General features: G+C 46.1%; 1 long non-coding RNA gene across 2 annotated transcripts in view; it reads right to left on the reverse strand.

The window, feature by feature from the left end:
• LOC308468572 overlaps positions 1-16,434 on the reverse strand; it is a 29,036-nt gene that overhangs the window by 2,355 nt on the left and 10,247 nt on the right. Inside the window, exons 3-4 of one of the 2 annotated variants that reach the window (XR_013981720.1) lie at positions 6,340-6,522; positions 5,452-5,763 (exon numbers count right to left, since the gene is read on the reverse strand). This is a non-coding gene — a long non-coding RNA (uncharacterized lncRNA). Of the gene's footprint in view, positions 1-5,451; positions 5,764-6,339; positions 6,523-16,434 lie in introns of those variants that run through there. The other variant, XR_013981719.1, reaches the window with a different exon arrangement.

Consider the following 16,434-nt stretch of genomic DNA (forward strand, 5'->3'; position numbering starts at 1 on the left):
CCTCTTATTAAGATGTCTCTTTTTATGTGAAACTTCAATAAATATCATTAAAAAAAAAAAAAGAATCCTGGGAACTGTAGTTTGTTAAGGGTGCTCAGAGGTATTAGAAAGCCTTGTTCCCCTCACAGATTCCCAGAGTGGTTTAATCCTTCTTCCCAGCGAACTCTGAGATTGTCATGGGGTCAACACATCAGCAAAGCCAATCCAATGCAGCTCCTGCTGGAGCATTTCCACTGCGACAACCTTGCTGCCACATTGCCCCTTCCCCTCTCCATCCCAGGATGCAGGACCATATTGGCTAGAGGGAGGTCAGGTACCTTGCATTGTCCACTGGTGGACTTCAGGAAAACTAACTGTTTGAAATTTAGAACACTGGTAGTTTGTTGTTTGATTCTACACATTCATTTTAATATGTATTTGTTTCAGGTTAAGTCGAAAGACATTGCCCAACACTGTAGGGAGAGCGCTCATGATCCTGCTGTAATGTCGTACAATTGGGGTTGAGATGGGAGGTCTCTTGAGACACTCTGCCATTAGGCCTGGTGAGGCAGCAGGTGCTGGTGGGCAGGGTCAGGATCCCCTGGACTCTTCCTCCTAAGGCCTCCCTGGCCCTTTCCTCCTGGGAGGACTAAGCGCCCCTGGTTGCCTCATGTGTTGTAGAGGACACTCTCCCAAACTGCCACCAGTGTGGAACTAACATTCAGGTGCCAGTCTGTTCGGCTTCTGTATGTGTATGTGGAATGGGAGGGGGCACCACCTTGTCCTTTGCCTCCCAGGAAGCAAAACGTCTGGCCCAGCCGAGAGAGAGAGAGCTGCATGTTGTTGTTGTTTTGTTCAGTTCAGCTGTCTGGCCACTGGAGGGCAGTGTGCCACTTCCGAAACCATCAAAACTCTAATTGAGTGAATCTTCTTGTCCTCCAAAGCAAAAGGCTCAATGAACTCCAATGGCCCATCATGTTTCAGTAAATGCTGCTCAAGCTAATCCTCCCCAAGGTACCAGCATTGGCATCAGCTGGGTGGGCACAGGCAGAGCAGTACATGCATTTAAAACACGTGACCCAAAGCCACTCAAATGACATGCCCAGAAGGATGCGACCTGCATAAGTCATGCAAATTTGCACCATCTGTTCTGTTTTTTTTCCAGAAGACACCTGCTATACAGAGCACTTAAACCTTCCTACTTCTCTTCTCCCTGTGAAATCCATACTTGCAGCCACCATGAGGTCTAGAAACGTGCTTTTTTACAAACAACAACACAACCTTAGCATACCCTCCAAGTGTCCTGATTTTCCAGGGACAGTCCTGAAATTACACAAGATATCCCGGTTTCTGATTTGATCCCAGAATGTCCCGGTTTTCCTTTTTCCTCCCCTCCCCTCCCCATCTCAGAGAACAATTAAAAGTGGGGTGGGTGGGAGTCCTGTTTATCCTGAAAATAAAATCCCTGCACCCAATGAAGGAAATGGTAAATCTGGCATACGAAGCCCTTCTTGTAATTTTGAAGGAAAAGGAAAAGGTCACCAGTACACTTTAAATCCATGAACTGCAATGCTTCAGCAGCAAGCCGTTTTTAATGAGTATTTATTCCTTTATTGAAAATGGAGCCTTACACTGTCTACTCAGAAGTAAGTCCCACAGTATTCAGTGGAGCTTACTCCCAGGTAACTGGGTAAAGACTGGGCAGCCTTACACTGCAATTCTAAGCATTTTTACTCAGAACCTAATCCCACTGAGTTCAATCGGATTTCTTCTATCGTGTGTTCCTGAGCTTTCTCACAGTTTCCATTACTGCTACTATATCCCGCCTTTTCCCCTCACAGGGACTCAAGGCAGCTTAAGGCTAAATTTTTATTTTATTCTATTTATCTGTGGAAGGTGTTATACACAGTTCATTCCCTCAGACATTTTTTCTTTACAACAATCCTGCAAGGACAACCTGTCATTGACTCAAGGTGATTGATGTCTATGTGTTCTATGTGTTCATGGGTGCATAACGTCTATGTGTGGGGCGAGATCAAGCGCAGGAGAAGCTTCCTGATGCAGAAGAGGATGTCCCTATTTTCACCAGAGAAATGTTGGAAGGTATGCCTTAGTTATTTAGGATGTTGTATGCTGTGCCCGTTATAAAGTTCTACAAGCATATAGAATTGTAGAGGATCTATGAATAAAATACAAGTGAAGTGGAACATAGATCATGTCCTAGGAATTGCAAGAGCTAGCAGGCCTGGCACCCTGTCGTCCCAACAGAAAAGCCCTTGGTCTACTCAGAAGTAAGCCTCACTGTGTTCAAGTGGGCTTACTCCACTTGGATTTCCAAGGGTATCTGTGTTTTGGTTCTTGTGTTATTTTGGAACATGTGGATTTGAAAGGGCTGTGCGTTTGATAGAGCTTTAAATGTGAACTGACTCAAATCTCTCTCCTCCCCCCATCTCACCCCGCGGGATCCTTGGCTCGAGATCTCCTGCCCCTTTCTCTCCCATTTTAATTTCTCTCTCTCTTTAAGTATGCTTACAGGACAGCTGGGCACTGGGCACATCTCTGTTGCCTCTTGATATCCCTCACAGACCATGGTGCAAAGTAGCGAGCAGGCAGTGCTGGGAGTCCTCAGCCACCTGCCCTCTACTTTTGCCCAGAGACATCCTTAAATTAGCATATGCAAAATGGATGCAAATTTGTGCCACAGGCCTGCACCCCTGGGTCCTTTTTTAGCACCTAGCAACGCCCCTGGTTCTCTGAAGAGTCTTTAATTAGAAAATGGGAAGTGGAAGCCACTGATCTCGCAAGAACAGCTCTGTGTGGCGCTGCCTCTTTCCCAAACAGTTCCAGTGGAAGGGGGAGAGGCCTTCTCAGGGTTCGTTTCCTTCTGAAGTCTGGAGTCTCATGGCAGTTTTGTTTTACTTTACCATTATTATTTTATTTGGGCTTCAGTAAAGATCTCTTTTCCCCTCCCTTATTTCTTATGGGGGCAGTGTTACTGTTGGTGGAACAATTCGCATCCAAGACAGAGGAAAGGAAGAGACTGAAGATTTAATGTAGATGGTCTGCAAAGTGTCTGACTCAGTGCTTCCTTTGTAACCTCTGAACAACAAACCTGAAAAATCCTTCCACTCCAGGTCAGATTTATTCCCGGCTTAAGAATATGTGCAGTGCTTAGATTATTGGGGGGGGGGGGTTATTAACAGAATCCCGCCCTCTCAACTCCCTCTGTTTTTGCCAAAACAACTCCTCTCATATCTTTGTAAAAACAGCAGCTTTCTAAACTTGCCAGCCCACTCTGTCCCTCCTTAAGATTTGAGGGTTGAATAAGTCAAACAATTAAAACCACAGGGCTGAGTTTGTGTCACAATTCTGTGCAAGTGGAGAAAAGGTGCAGCAACAGAATCCAGCCTCCTGGCACATCTGCTTCCATGCACAGGTGTGGGTGGATTTTTTTAAAAATGGAGGAAGTTTCTAGTCCTTATGATTTCACTGATATGCTTGAGAGCACATGGACAGTACCTGGCAGAATCTCGGAAGCCTTTTGAATCCTATTTGCTGTTCAGAAAAAAGGAGTGCCACAGAAACAATCGGTGTCCATGGGTGACATGCTATAGAGGAAGTGCAAGGGGGTCCCTTCCCTCACTTTTCAGTGTGATTGTCCTGCTGTCATCTTCTTCCTCAGTCACTACTGAGCTAGATGGACCAATGGTCTGATGTGGGAGAAGTTAGCTCCCATGAACCGAGAGGCAGTTGGGGAGACGGAGAGCTGGGAAAGGAGCTGAGGGCTTTGAAGCTGGCCAGGTCAGAGGAGAGAGGCTGTCAAAGACCTTTCTGTGCATTGCCTGCAAGTTCACTGTTACTGGTGGGAGTGGAGCACATGGTGGAGCAGAGGCACCCTCATGGAGCCAGTGGTGCATAAGAAGACAAGAAGAACCCTGCTGGATTAGGCCAAAGGTCCATCTAGTCCAGCACACGTTTCTGACAGTGGCCAGCCAGATCCCTATAGGAAGCCACAAAGCAGGACCTGAGAGCAACAGTCACTCTCCCCTCCTGCAGTTTCCAGCAACTGGCACTCAGAAGCACACAGCAGAGCCATCAAGATTCCTTATCCTCCATGATGGGACTAGGAAGGGTTGGGGTTAGGAACATGCCTCGACCACTGCATTGGCTTGCCAATGTTCTGCCCCAGGCCTGTTCAGGAGAGCATCTCCTCTACTCTGCCCCTGCTAGTTAGAGACAAGCCCCACTGGCGGAGGAAGAGGAGTGCGGGGGGAGTGCACCGCCCCCAACAGCGTGGTCCTGGCAGGGTGCCATCATGGCTGCCCCCCCCCGCGCGCGCTGGGCGCCCTGCCCCCAGGATGTACGCCAGCCCCCCTTCTCCTGCTCTCTGCCCCGGTGCCAGAGCATGAAGGTCCGCCACTGCCAAGCCCCACCTTGTTTGAAGGGACAGGAAAGGATGCAAAGGTCTGGAGCCTGAAACTCAGTCTCTTCAACAAAATGGTTCAACCGGCACCAACAACAGAGGTCTGGGGTCCCAGAACAAGCAGAAGGGGCCCCAAATGCAGCAGAACTGACTTCCCACATATTGGAGGAAGTGAAGTAATACACATTACCGGATAAAGAGCACCCACCCACCAGGGTAAGACCATTCTGCCCAGTCTAAAATTATTGAGCTATGCCACTGTGAAGACTCCCTAGAAGTGGTCAACCTGAAGATGGGTTTGCACACTAGAGGAGAGGACAGGAAGATGCAAGGACTCTCTCCCTTCCATGCCCCTCTTATCTCCTTAGGCTGAAAGAAGCCCCTTCTTTCCTCTCTCCCTCCCTTTCCACCTCCTGTCCCAGCTGCTTCTTGGAGGGCTCATCCACACTGCTGCTTTTCCAGTGCAAAGAAAGCACAGGGCCCAGCTCAGAAGCGGCACGGAGCTTCTGCCCTGCACCACTTCTGAAGCAGGTTCTCAGGACGCAGCAGCAGCTGCATCCCCCAAGCTCAACAGAGCACACCTCAACTGAGGGTTCATCCAGGCTTCCTTTGCTGCCATGCTTTTCAGGCTCTGTCTTCAAGCAGTTTTATTTTTTGTCCCAGCAAAATCTACTACTGAATCGGAGGAAACGGTAATATGCGAAAAACCAGATTCAGCAGTAAAACGTGCGTTTTCCTGGGGAAAGCGCTAGAACACACACACACACAGAGAGAGAGAGAGAGAGAGAGAGAGAGAGAGAGAGAGAGAGAGAGAGACTGCCAGGACATGGCGCTTTAAAGGCTGGACCTGCACCTAGAAATGTGGCACAAAAGGAAGTCTGGATGATCCCTTAGTCCCGCTTCTGGCTTGAGACAGATTAACCTCCTCCATCCTCCCAGGGCACTGACGTTGATGAGTTACAGTATACAGCGGTACCTCGGGTTAAGTACTTAATTCGTTCCAGAGGTCCGTTCTTAACCTGAAACTGTTCTTAACCTGAAGTGCCACTTTAGCTAATAGGGCCTCCTGCTGCTGCTGCGCCGCCGGAGCCCAATTTCTGTTCTCATCCTGAAGCAAAGTACTTAACCCGAGGTAATATTTCTGGGTTAGCAGAGTCTGTAACCTGAAGCGTATGTAACCCTAGGTACCACTGTAGTCTGCTTGGGAAAGGGATCTTTGCACTATGAGTGATCATAAGCTTTCCAGTCCTTGCTAAAGAGCCCGGGTTCAGTCCCTGCTATTCTCAGGTGTGTGTTTTCAAAAGGGTCTCAGGTAGATGGTGATGTGAACAACCTCTGCTTAAGATCTTCGTGGAGAGCCTCTGCAAGACAGAAAAGGCAAGATGGGCTGAATGGACAAATAGCCTGATAAATTGTTAGGGCCCTGTGCCAGAGGACTCTGGAACATATTTTACTCCAGTACAGCAGGTGCGGGGACCCTCTAGATGTGGCTAAACTAAAACTCCCAGCACCCCTAACCATTGGGCCATGCTGGCTGGGGCTGATGGGAGTTGGAGTAAAACATCTGGGAGACCCACAGGTCCGTCCCGTCCCCTCCCCCGATCCTTGCTTCAGGTCACAGCTTCTCAAATGCATTGAGCCTTCCAAAACCTTAGGGAATTGACTTTTGACCCTCGGCTTCCTCATATGCACTCGCTGCAGTACAGAGGTTTCTGCGAGGGCTCAGCACACCTTCCCAGGTAGCCATCTTGAGATGTTCCTTCTTCAGCCAAGGCTTGCCTGTGGTGCAGCTCTACTTTAACCACAAAGAGCTCTTCTCCGCCAAGAGCATAAGGTAAACATGGGGAGGAATTAGCTGATAAGACTACCCCCCTGCTAAAAAAAAATGGAACAAATACAGAAACAAAGATAACAGCAGAGAGACTCGGTAAATTGACCTCAAAAACACAGCTCCTGGATATCTGCTTGTGTCCGCCGTCTGTCAGGCGCACAGCCTCCCCATCTTGCACGTCCACATGCAGATTTTGAAGAGGTTCCAAAGGGTCCTGGTTCCTTATCTGCAGAAGCAAAGCTTTCCTCACCCTCTGTGATTAAGGAGACATTCAACTGTCTTCCAACTGCTGTGATAAAAAGAAGGTGGAGTGTTGGTGGGTGGGGTGAGGCAAGCAGGCAGAGAACATGGCTTGGCAGAAATAAATCCCTCCCTTGCCTTTTTAGATATGATGGATCAGCAGGGATGGATGAAGTGTTCCCATCAGAGGGTGAGTTTGCACGTTGCCTGCTTTCATCCCTCAACAGCTATGATATTTTTGTCAATTAAAAAGCCTTTGATTGATGCATCAATCAATCAATCAATCAATCAATCAATCAATCAGTTGACTTGCTGATTTGAAAGAGTAGGAGTAAGATCCTGGCACACTGGGAAGGAAGTTCCACAGCTGTGGCAGCAGATCTGATAGATCATGTGTCTCTTAGACCTGTCTCCCTGACACTGTATGTCACTTTCCATAGCATGTTGTTCACTGGGCATAAAACAGAGAAGAGGTATCTGCACCCTACTAGATGCTGCCCAACTACGACTCCCATCATGGTCTGTAGACCTGCTGGTCAGGGACTGGTGGGAGCTGAGGCTGCCATCATTATATTTCAAATTTATTAAGTGCTTCACAGCCTGAAGTCATTAAAGCAGGGGCCAACAAGATAAAAATGAAATACAGTCATACCTTGGTTGTCAAATGCCTTGGTACTCAGACATTTTGGCTCCCAAATGCTGCAAACCCAGAAGTGAGTGTTCTGGTTTGTGAACTTTTTTGAAAGCTGAATGTCCAGTGTGGCTTCCATGGCTTCTGATTGAGTTCAGGAAGATCCTGCAGCCAATCGGAAGACGCACCTTGGTTTTCGAACCATTCCGGGAGTCGAAAGGACTCCCAGAACAGATTAAGTTTGACAACCAAGTCAGAAAAACCCCCTAACAAACTCTAAACACAATAAAGCCATCTGTATGAAGTCTAAAAACAAGGAAACTATTTCTATAGGTGTAAAATCAATATCCCATAAATAAATGGGCCACATGTCATGAAAAGCTTTCTTTAAAAAGTCTTCAAGTAAATGCCTAAACATCCTGATGCAAGGTGTCTGTCTAATTGCAGCTGGTAATTGTTTCCGAATTTGGAGACCAGCAAAATCTGGAGGGCCACAAGTCCTCCCCTCCTGGCATAAAGACTTCCACAACTATTACAGTTTAGCTCTCAAGTGCTACATGCCTGTCACTCATCCCAGGGCCTTTGCACTCAGTAGCCAGAACTCTGGAGTCCTGGAAGGCGGGAGTAAGTTTTCTTCTTAATGGACAAGAGGGTCAAATGGAGCTTGCAGAGTCAGTCTCACCAGGCAGCTGCCAGTCCATCGCTTTGGAAGGGGCCCCTGCTGCTGACCGCTTGGATCCTGTAACTCCTGTCCCTGCTCCTCCTGCCACTTGCTCACCCACTCCGAGCGCCAGAAAGCCGTGGGCATGAGCAGAAGGATCAGCAGCTGCTCCTGCAAACTTGCTCATCTGCCTTTTCCCTAGGGGCGGTTGGTGGCAAACTTTGGGCTCTCAGATTTCAGTGGCACCTTGTGCGATGCTAAAATTCGGAGCCCTCCTCCACTCACACTCCATTCTGCAGCACTGCAGCATTGCAGCCGGGCAGCCACAGTGGTTGTGCAACCCTAAAACTGCACAGTGGTGGGGCTTGGGACCAGAGGGAGACTGCAGTATGCCTGAGGGAGCCAGCCCTCCCTCTGGGCTTGGTTACATGCAAAAATGGTTCTTACTGATGATCTGGTTTATAACAACAGAGGCCAGGGAGGAGCTGCCGCTTACTGGTGGAGTATGTGTGTTCCCTGGTCAGAGCCGAGCTGAGCATTTCTAGGTGAAGTAATGGCCCAATCCTCATGCATTCAAAAAGACGACTTTCTCAGATGTGTGCATTGGGATGTCCCACTGTTTCGCCCTGAGGTTCCCAGTGGCCGTATCAGAGAAGGACTTTGGAGCAGAGATCTGGGGGACCCCTGAGTAGAATGAGTAAGAGGGCCCTGGAAAACACCATTTAACATGTCCCCTTCATAAGGCCAGGAAGTCCAGAGTCTAAAATCACTGTACATACCCCACTCTTAAGGCAGGACCTTTTCATCTCTGGACTGAACATGGGGACATAGGAAACTGGCTTATTCCAAATCAGACAGTTGGTTCCCCTAGCTCAGTATTGTCTACACTGACTGGCAGCTGTTCTCCATAGTTTCAGACAGGAAGACTCTCACAGCCCTACCTGGAGACGCCGGAGATTGAACCTGGGACCTTCAGCATGCAAAGCTGCTGCTCTGCTGCTGGGCTCCTGCCCTTGCCCAGGGAACCTCTGCTTCCTGTCAGGCTTCATCTGCAGCTCAGGCTGGTTTATGGTGCATTCCCCCCCCCCCACCTTTGCTTCTGGAAAGAGGGAGTGATGCTGCAGATTATGAAGCAGAGCTGGGATGAGCCCCAAGATCAGGCCGTGGGAAAGTGCACGGGGATTTGCAGTGTTTGTGATTAACTAATCCAGCTCAGAGCATGACTAGAAACCAGATCCTCCGGGCCTTGTGGGCAATTGGGTATCATCCCGGCCTTGCAAAGTGAGCTGCAGACCACAGACGGCTGTAAGCCATCGACACACCCAGACAGCTACGCAGGACAGCATGAGCCAAGATAGAAATATGTGCACACACAAACACACGCATTTCAAGAGGACTGTGTCAGTGAACACACAAACTTGAGCGTGTGATATGACCACACACACAATGCTCTTCCACTTACTTCCCTGTTTAGGGAAGTTTTTAATATTTAATGCTGTATTGTTTTTAACACTTGATTGGAAGCCGCCCAGAGTGGCTGGGGAAACTCAGCCAGATGGGCGGGATACAAATAATAAATTATTATTATTATTATTATTATTATTGTTATTATTATATTTATTTATTTATTTATTTTATTTATTTATTTATTTATTTATTTATTGTACTTACATCTTGCCTTTCCTCTAAGGAACAACATCTGGGGGGCATCAAGCTTCCTCACCCAGGCATACATGGCTCTCCTCCCCTATTTTATCATCACAGCAGCCCTGTGAGGCAGGTTAGACTGGGAGTGCAGCAGGCCCAAGGTCACCCAGTGAGCTTCATGATGGAGTGAGGATTTGAATCTGGGTCTCCTCATCTTCAAAGGATCTCAAGTAGCTGGGCTGGCAAAGGTTGATAATCCTAGGACAGATCAGTGTGGGAGGGGTTTGACTTTGACCTGGGAGACTGGGGTTCAAGCCTCCCCACTCCCACATGAATTTCACTGGGTCAGTGGTTGTGTGGGATGAGCTTCACATGGGATATCAATGAAATAATAAAAAGATCAGACTGGCAAACCCCTTTCACAGATGCTGCCCAAAGTCTTTTAATTGGGCTCACTTTGGAGTAAGGGAGAAGAGACAGCAGCCCCCCCCCCCCCCGATTTCCACCCCCACCAATTCCCAGGTTCTGAATGTGTCTTTTCCCTTTTGTTTGCAGAAGGATCAGAACAGCACTAATGATATATAAAAAAGATCCCTCCTCCAGCGGAAATTAGAATGTAGTTTGGAAAAGACTTGCTGTGCTTTGAGAAAGCCTTTGCTTTCCTTTTCGCCATGTACACACATTTATTTTGTTCCACAGGCTTTAGAGCAGCCCAGGAGAAAGAGTCTGTGACCCTGAAGGCGTTCTTGGGCTCCAGCTCCCATCAGCCCCAGCCAGCCTGGCCAATGGTCAGGAATATGGGAGCTTTAGTCCAACAAACATCTAGAGGGCCAGCAGTCCCACATCCCAGCCAGTAGGGCCAGAGGTGAGCCTCAGATGAGCGCAAGCCAGCCTTCTTTCAAACTGCCTTCTTTCCTTTCAGTTGTTCAGTCGGAACAACTATGGGCAAAGAAGACTTTGCAAAAAAATTTTAAAAATAGAGAGAGCTCACAGTGGCTCTTTCAGTGGAGTGACCTTTAGCTTTGGCAACTGAAATGTTTATTGTTTTAAGAAAGAAGGGTAGGGTAAAACTGATCAGGCTCTATCTAGAGTCCAGCCCTGGGAAACCCTACCTCAGATTACATCCCTGTTGGAAATTTAAGAAGCTGCTTTATGCCATCAGTCTGTCTAGCCCTGTATTGTCCTACTCTGACTGGCAGCTGCTCTCCAGGGTATTGTGCAGACAGGGAGGTTTCCCCCAGCACCTGCTACCTGATCCTTCTTGCTAGAGACGCCAGGGGCTGAGTCTGGGACCTTCTGCATGAAAGTATCATCTGCTCCATAATAATTCAGCTATGGCCCCTGACCCAAATGTTGGGGTAAAATAGAACATCTCTGAACAGCTGAACAGGGCAAAGGATTCTGTGTAGAGATAATTCTCTCCAAATCAGACTCCCCAGTTTGTCTGTGATCAGCATCTACACTTGGTCACAACAAAAGCCTTTGAGCGAGACTTCCTGCTGGGGGAAAAGAGTTTTTTGTTTTGTTTGGCCAAAGTCCTATCCAGAAAAGGGAAATGCTCTGTGTGTCAATGGTTTATCTGAGATTCCTGTCTTTGTGGCCCAGGATCTCAACAATCCCTGGCTTTGCTAAGTCCCATTTCTTTTCTGGATTCACTTATACACACAAACGGAATAATCATCATCATCATCATAATACCACAAAGCAACTATGCAAAGCCTGAGTAAGGGCTGCTGCAATCCTCCTATGTCCTTGTGCCAAATCCCCAAACCCAGGAATGGAAATTCACTTAAGGCTCCGGCATTCTCTCGAAACGAGCCAGCCAAATAAATTGTGATCCTCCTTGCCAGCTCATATGTTCCCCTATAATCCCACATACATTAGCTGCCACTTTTATCATCACAAACTACACCACAGTTATTTGCTCCGATCAGGCCTCTAAATCAGAGAGTTCAACCAAAAGAGCTTCCCAGAGTCAAGAAAACTGTTCAGCTGAAGCTGCCCAGTACCCAAGGCCTGGGGCATCTGAGGCAGAAAACCTCACAAGCAACTGTCCCAGGGAGTAAAAGGGAGAAAATTAAATAAAGAACGATCTATTTGCAACCCTTTTTGCATACTCAAAATCAGCTGCATTGAGGGGGTCACAAGGAATGACAGAGGGATTTATCAAATTTTATTTGGCAGGGGGGAAAACCCAGGATAAAGCATAAATTATTAATTGATATTAAGGATAGTGGGGGGCTTTGCATTGCCAGACTTGAAACTTTACTATGAAGCATCCTGCCTATGTTGGATAAAAGAGTGGATAATCTTGCAGAATACAGATTTATTGAATTTGGAGGGATGGGACAATAGATTTGGATGGCATGCTTACATAGGCTATGAAAAAGTCAAAGTACACAGAGCTTTCTGAATCATATAATAAGGAAATCATTATATACAGTGTGGGATAGGTATAAAAACCTATTAGAACAAAAAACACCCTGGTGGTTATCCCCCTAGAGGCCATTTCAGTAAAGAGGAAACATATGGGGGGAAACTGGGCAACCTATAAAGAAATATTAGAGGAGGAAGAAAACCAATTAAAATAGAGAAAGTTTGAAGAAATAAGACATCGTTTCATGGATTGGCTGCAGTACCATCAAATAAATGACATTTTAAAATTAGATAGAAGAAAAAAGATTTGCGACAGAAGTTTTAAGGTTGCGAAAAGACTTAATACAAAATAAAAGGAAACTATTATCTAAAATGTATAGACTCCTGCTAGATTGGGAAGTAAAAGAGGAAGAAGTCAAGGAAGGAACGATTAAATGGTCAAAGGATTTTGGGTATACCATTCAGATGGATGCTTGGGAAAAATTATGGACTAAATTTCTAAAGTTTACTGTTTGTTACACACTGAAGGTAAACTTCATGAAAATGTTTTATAGATGGCACATGACCCCCAGAAAATTGCCAAAAATGTACAAAACAAATTTAAACATATGCTGGAGGTGCAAACAGGCTGAGGGAACAATGTAACACGTGGTGAGGAATTTTAAAAAAAATTCAAACAAACATTTGCAATAAGAGAAGGGTATTCCTATACACAACAGCAGCAAGAATGTAGATTGCTTAAGATTGGAAGGGAGAGAAAACTCCAACGAGAGGAGAATGGCAGATAAAACTCTTTGAGTATTTGGAACTTGCAAAGATGACAGAAATAATCAGGAATCAAATAAACGAAAAGTTTATAAATGAGTGGGAGCGCTATAGAGGGTACTTAAAAAAACATTGCTCCCAAATAAAATCTTTAGTGTGCTTTGTTTAATTTTTGCAAATTGCATGAAAGATGGATAATGTATTTTATTTGATGATGGTGATTGATAAGGTGAAAAAGGATGCAGTTAAAAAAGAAAGAAGGGTGCTGCAGTGAGGTAGACAGAAGTCACATTAGAAAATAGGCGATTATTTCTTTATGATTTAAAGTTACAGAGATACATGGTGTTGAATATTTTTAATAAGTAGGGGTGTTTCTTCATGATTTTTTCTTTTCTGTACTCTATGATATTTGTTGATGATGAATGGAATAGATGTACTATCTAATGAAACCAAAAAAGAGCCATGACAAGAGAGAGAGAGAGAGAGAGAGAGAGAGAGTGTCACATCACCCTGCCAAACAGTAGAGCTGGACTCGTCCACCTTCCACCCACCCTGAATCAACAAGAAGTTGCATGATGCAGCAAGTGCATTGTGTCACATAAGCTTCTGTGAGCCAGAGACCACATTATCTGGGGTTGCCATACGCCCGGAATTTCCCAGACACAGCTGGAATACTGCAGTCGGAAGCTGTGTCTGGGCAGAAATAGCTAAAAATGTCTGGGGAAATCCAGACATATGGCAGCTGATGTCAGGAGTCTACATTTTGGAGAATTTCCTTAAAACTAGCTCAAATTTTCACTTTTTGAAATATGACAACCCTACATGCAGATCATTAAGCAAACAGTCTGTGAGCACCTAGAAAGGAATGTTGTGATCACCAACAGTCAGCATGGATTTTTGAAAAATAAGTCATGTCAGACTAACCTGATCTTGTTTTTTGACAGAATTACAAGCCTGGTAGATGAAGGGAACGCAGTGGATGTAGCCTACCTTGATTTCAGCAAGGCATTTGACAAGGTGCCCCATGATATTCTTGTAAAGAAGCTGGTAAAATGCGGTCTTGACTATGCTACCACTCAGTGGATTTGTAACTGGCTGACTGACCGAACCCAAAGGGTGCTCATCAATGGTTCCTCTTCATCCTGGAGAAGAGTGACTAGTGGGGTGCCACAGGGTTCTGTCTTATTCAACATCTTTATCAACGACTTGGATGATGGACTCAAGGGCATCCTGATCAAATTTGCAGATAACACCAAACTGGGAGGGGTGGCTAACACCCCAGAGGACAGGATCACACTTCAAAACGACCTTGACAGATTAGAGAACTGGGCAAAAACAAACAAGATGAATTTTAACAGGGAGAAATGTAAAGTATTGCACTTGGGCAAAAAAAAAAATGAGAGGCACAAATACAAGATGGGTGACACCTGGCTTGAGAGCAGTACATGTGAAAAGGATCTAGGAGTCTTGGTTGACCACAAACTTGACATGAGCCAACAGTGTGACACGGCAGCTAAAAAAGCCAATGCAATTCTGGGCTGCATCAATAGGAGTATAGCATCTAGATCAAGGGAAGTAATAGTGCCACTGTATTCTGCTCTGGTCAGACCTCACCTGGAGTAATGTGTCCAGTTCTGGGCACCACAGTTCAAGAAGGACACTGACAAACTGGAACGTGTCCAGAGGAGGGCAACCAAAATGGTCAAAGGCCTGGAAACGATGCCTTATGAGGAACGGCTAAGGGAGCTGGGCATGTTTAGCCTGGAGAAGAGGAGGTTAAGGGGTGATATGATAGCCATGTTCAAATATATAAAAGGATGTCACATAGAGGAGGGAGAAAGGTTGTTTTCTGCTGCTCCAGAGAAGCGGACACGGAGCAATGGATCCAAACTACAAGAAAGAAGATTCCACCTAAACCTTAGGAAGAACTTCCTGACAGTAAGAGCTGTTCGACAGTGGAATTTGCTGCCAAGGAGTGTGGTGGAGTCTCCTTCTTTGGAGGTCTTTAAGCAGAGGCTTGACAACCATATGTCAGGAGTGCTCTGATGGTGTTTCCTGCTGGGCAGGGGGTTGGACTCGATGGCCCTTGTGGTCTCTTCCAGCTCTATGATTCTATGATTCTATGATTCTATACATCATCAGATGCCTGAAATGGTCTCAAACAAGTACAGTAGGTGTGGCAAGTGGAGCCAAAATAAAATTTAATCATTCGTTTTGGTGTTGTTTTTATAAAGGAGACCAGAGTATCATGCAATGCAAGGAATATTGGTCTGGTATGTCACAATCCTATTGGGAGCATACAGCATTCATGCATCCAATCACATGAGCGCAAGATCCAATCAGTACGGGTGCCACCCACACCAATGAGCTACTGGCATGAATAGACAGAACAAGATCCACAGGGTAATCCAGTGTTTCCTAACCTTTTTCCGACCATGGCCCTCTTCTGACCTTGTTTCCTTCCTGGGCCCCTCATGGGTGTAGCTAAGGGGGGCAGCTCCTCCCCATAAGTACAAATCAATAAAAATCAATACAAATATGAGGTTCTGCCCTCCCTAACAAAAATCCTGGCTACGTTCATGCTCCCCCCATCCTACCAGTAGAAAGGTAGCTATATAAATGTTTTGTTTTTTTGTAAATAGAACGTTTTATTTATAATTTTAATAATTTATACAAAATACAATTACTTAAAATGATAGGACCATAGTGAAATATTGTTGAAGCAGAAAAACATAGAATCACGGAGCTGGAAGGGACCCCAAGGCTCATCTTCCTAGTGCAACCCCCTGCAATGTACGAAACTCAGCTAAAGCATCCAAGACAGATGGCCATTCAACCTCTGCTTAGAAACCTCTAAGGAAGGAGAGTCCAGAATCTCCCGAGGGAGATCCATCTTCCATGTATTATAAAAACCCCAGTTATTTGTCACAGAGGGGGAAATCAACAGATACAGTCCAAAAGTGCACAGGGAGTTCTGTATGTATGGGAGAATTTAAAAAAGCAAGTGGTCCTCACTGACCTGGTGTAAAAAGATCTTGTCATCTGGAGGAGCCCTGGCTGCCTAGATTAAACACCATAGCCCCCCCCCCACCCTTACCTGGGAGTAAGGCCCACTGAAACCCACTGAACAAAAATGGAAGCTGAACCTGGGGACGGCAATACAAGTGCGGGGGGGGGGGGGGTTAATGATGTAGTGAAGACATTCTGTAAAAAGTGAGTAAACAGAGTGCTGTTATTACCCAGAAAGTATCCAGTGCAGAAGCAATCAGAAGACGTCCTGCCAATAATAATAAAAAAGGCAACATTTGTGTCAGGAGCAGAGGGATTTTGACAGAGCTATTTGTGGAATTGCTCAGAAAGTCCACGCTGCCCAGTCAAGGAAGCCCTAAAAGATGCAGTGCAGCCACACAGAGCACTTTCCCAAGCCTTCGGGCTCTCTTGATCACATATGGATGTCTCAGAATTGTTGGCACACTGAGTGTGATACTCAGAGAATATAGGATTACTAGAAAAGTTTGTCAATTGTGTGGGTGTTTCCCTCAAACGCAGCAACGAGGCCAAAACCTTTTTAAAAAGAGCAGGCCCAGAACACAAATTTCCCCAGCTCCTAATGGCCAGGTACATTCAGAGGAGAGCTCCCTTGCCTTGGAACTCTTTCTCTGCCTGTACTTTAAGACAAGGATATTGCAAACCTATGTGCATTTATCCTAGTAAGCACGCTAAAGCTGGTAGCCATTGCTCCTATGTAGCATCACAGAATTGTAGATTTGGAAGGGACCCCAAGGGTAATCTGGTCTCGCCCCCCTCCCCCCATTGCAACGCAGGAATCTCTTTGCCCAACACGGGGCTTGAACCCACAACCCTGAGATGAAGAGTTTCAT

This window comes from Podarcis pityusensis, assembly GCF_964106645.2.
Source record: "Podarcis pityusensis genome assembly, chromosome: 2".
Taxonomy (NCBI): domain Eukaryota; kingdom Metazoa; phylum Chordata; class Lepidosauria; order Squamata; family Lacertidae; genus Podarcis; species Podarcis pityusensis.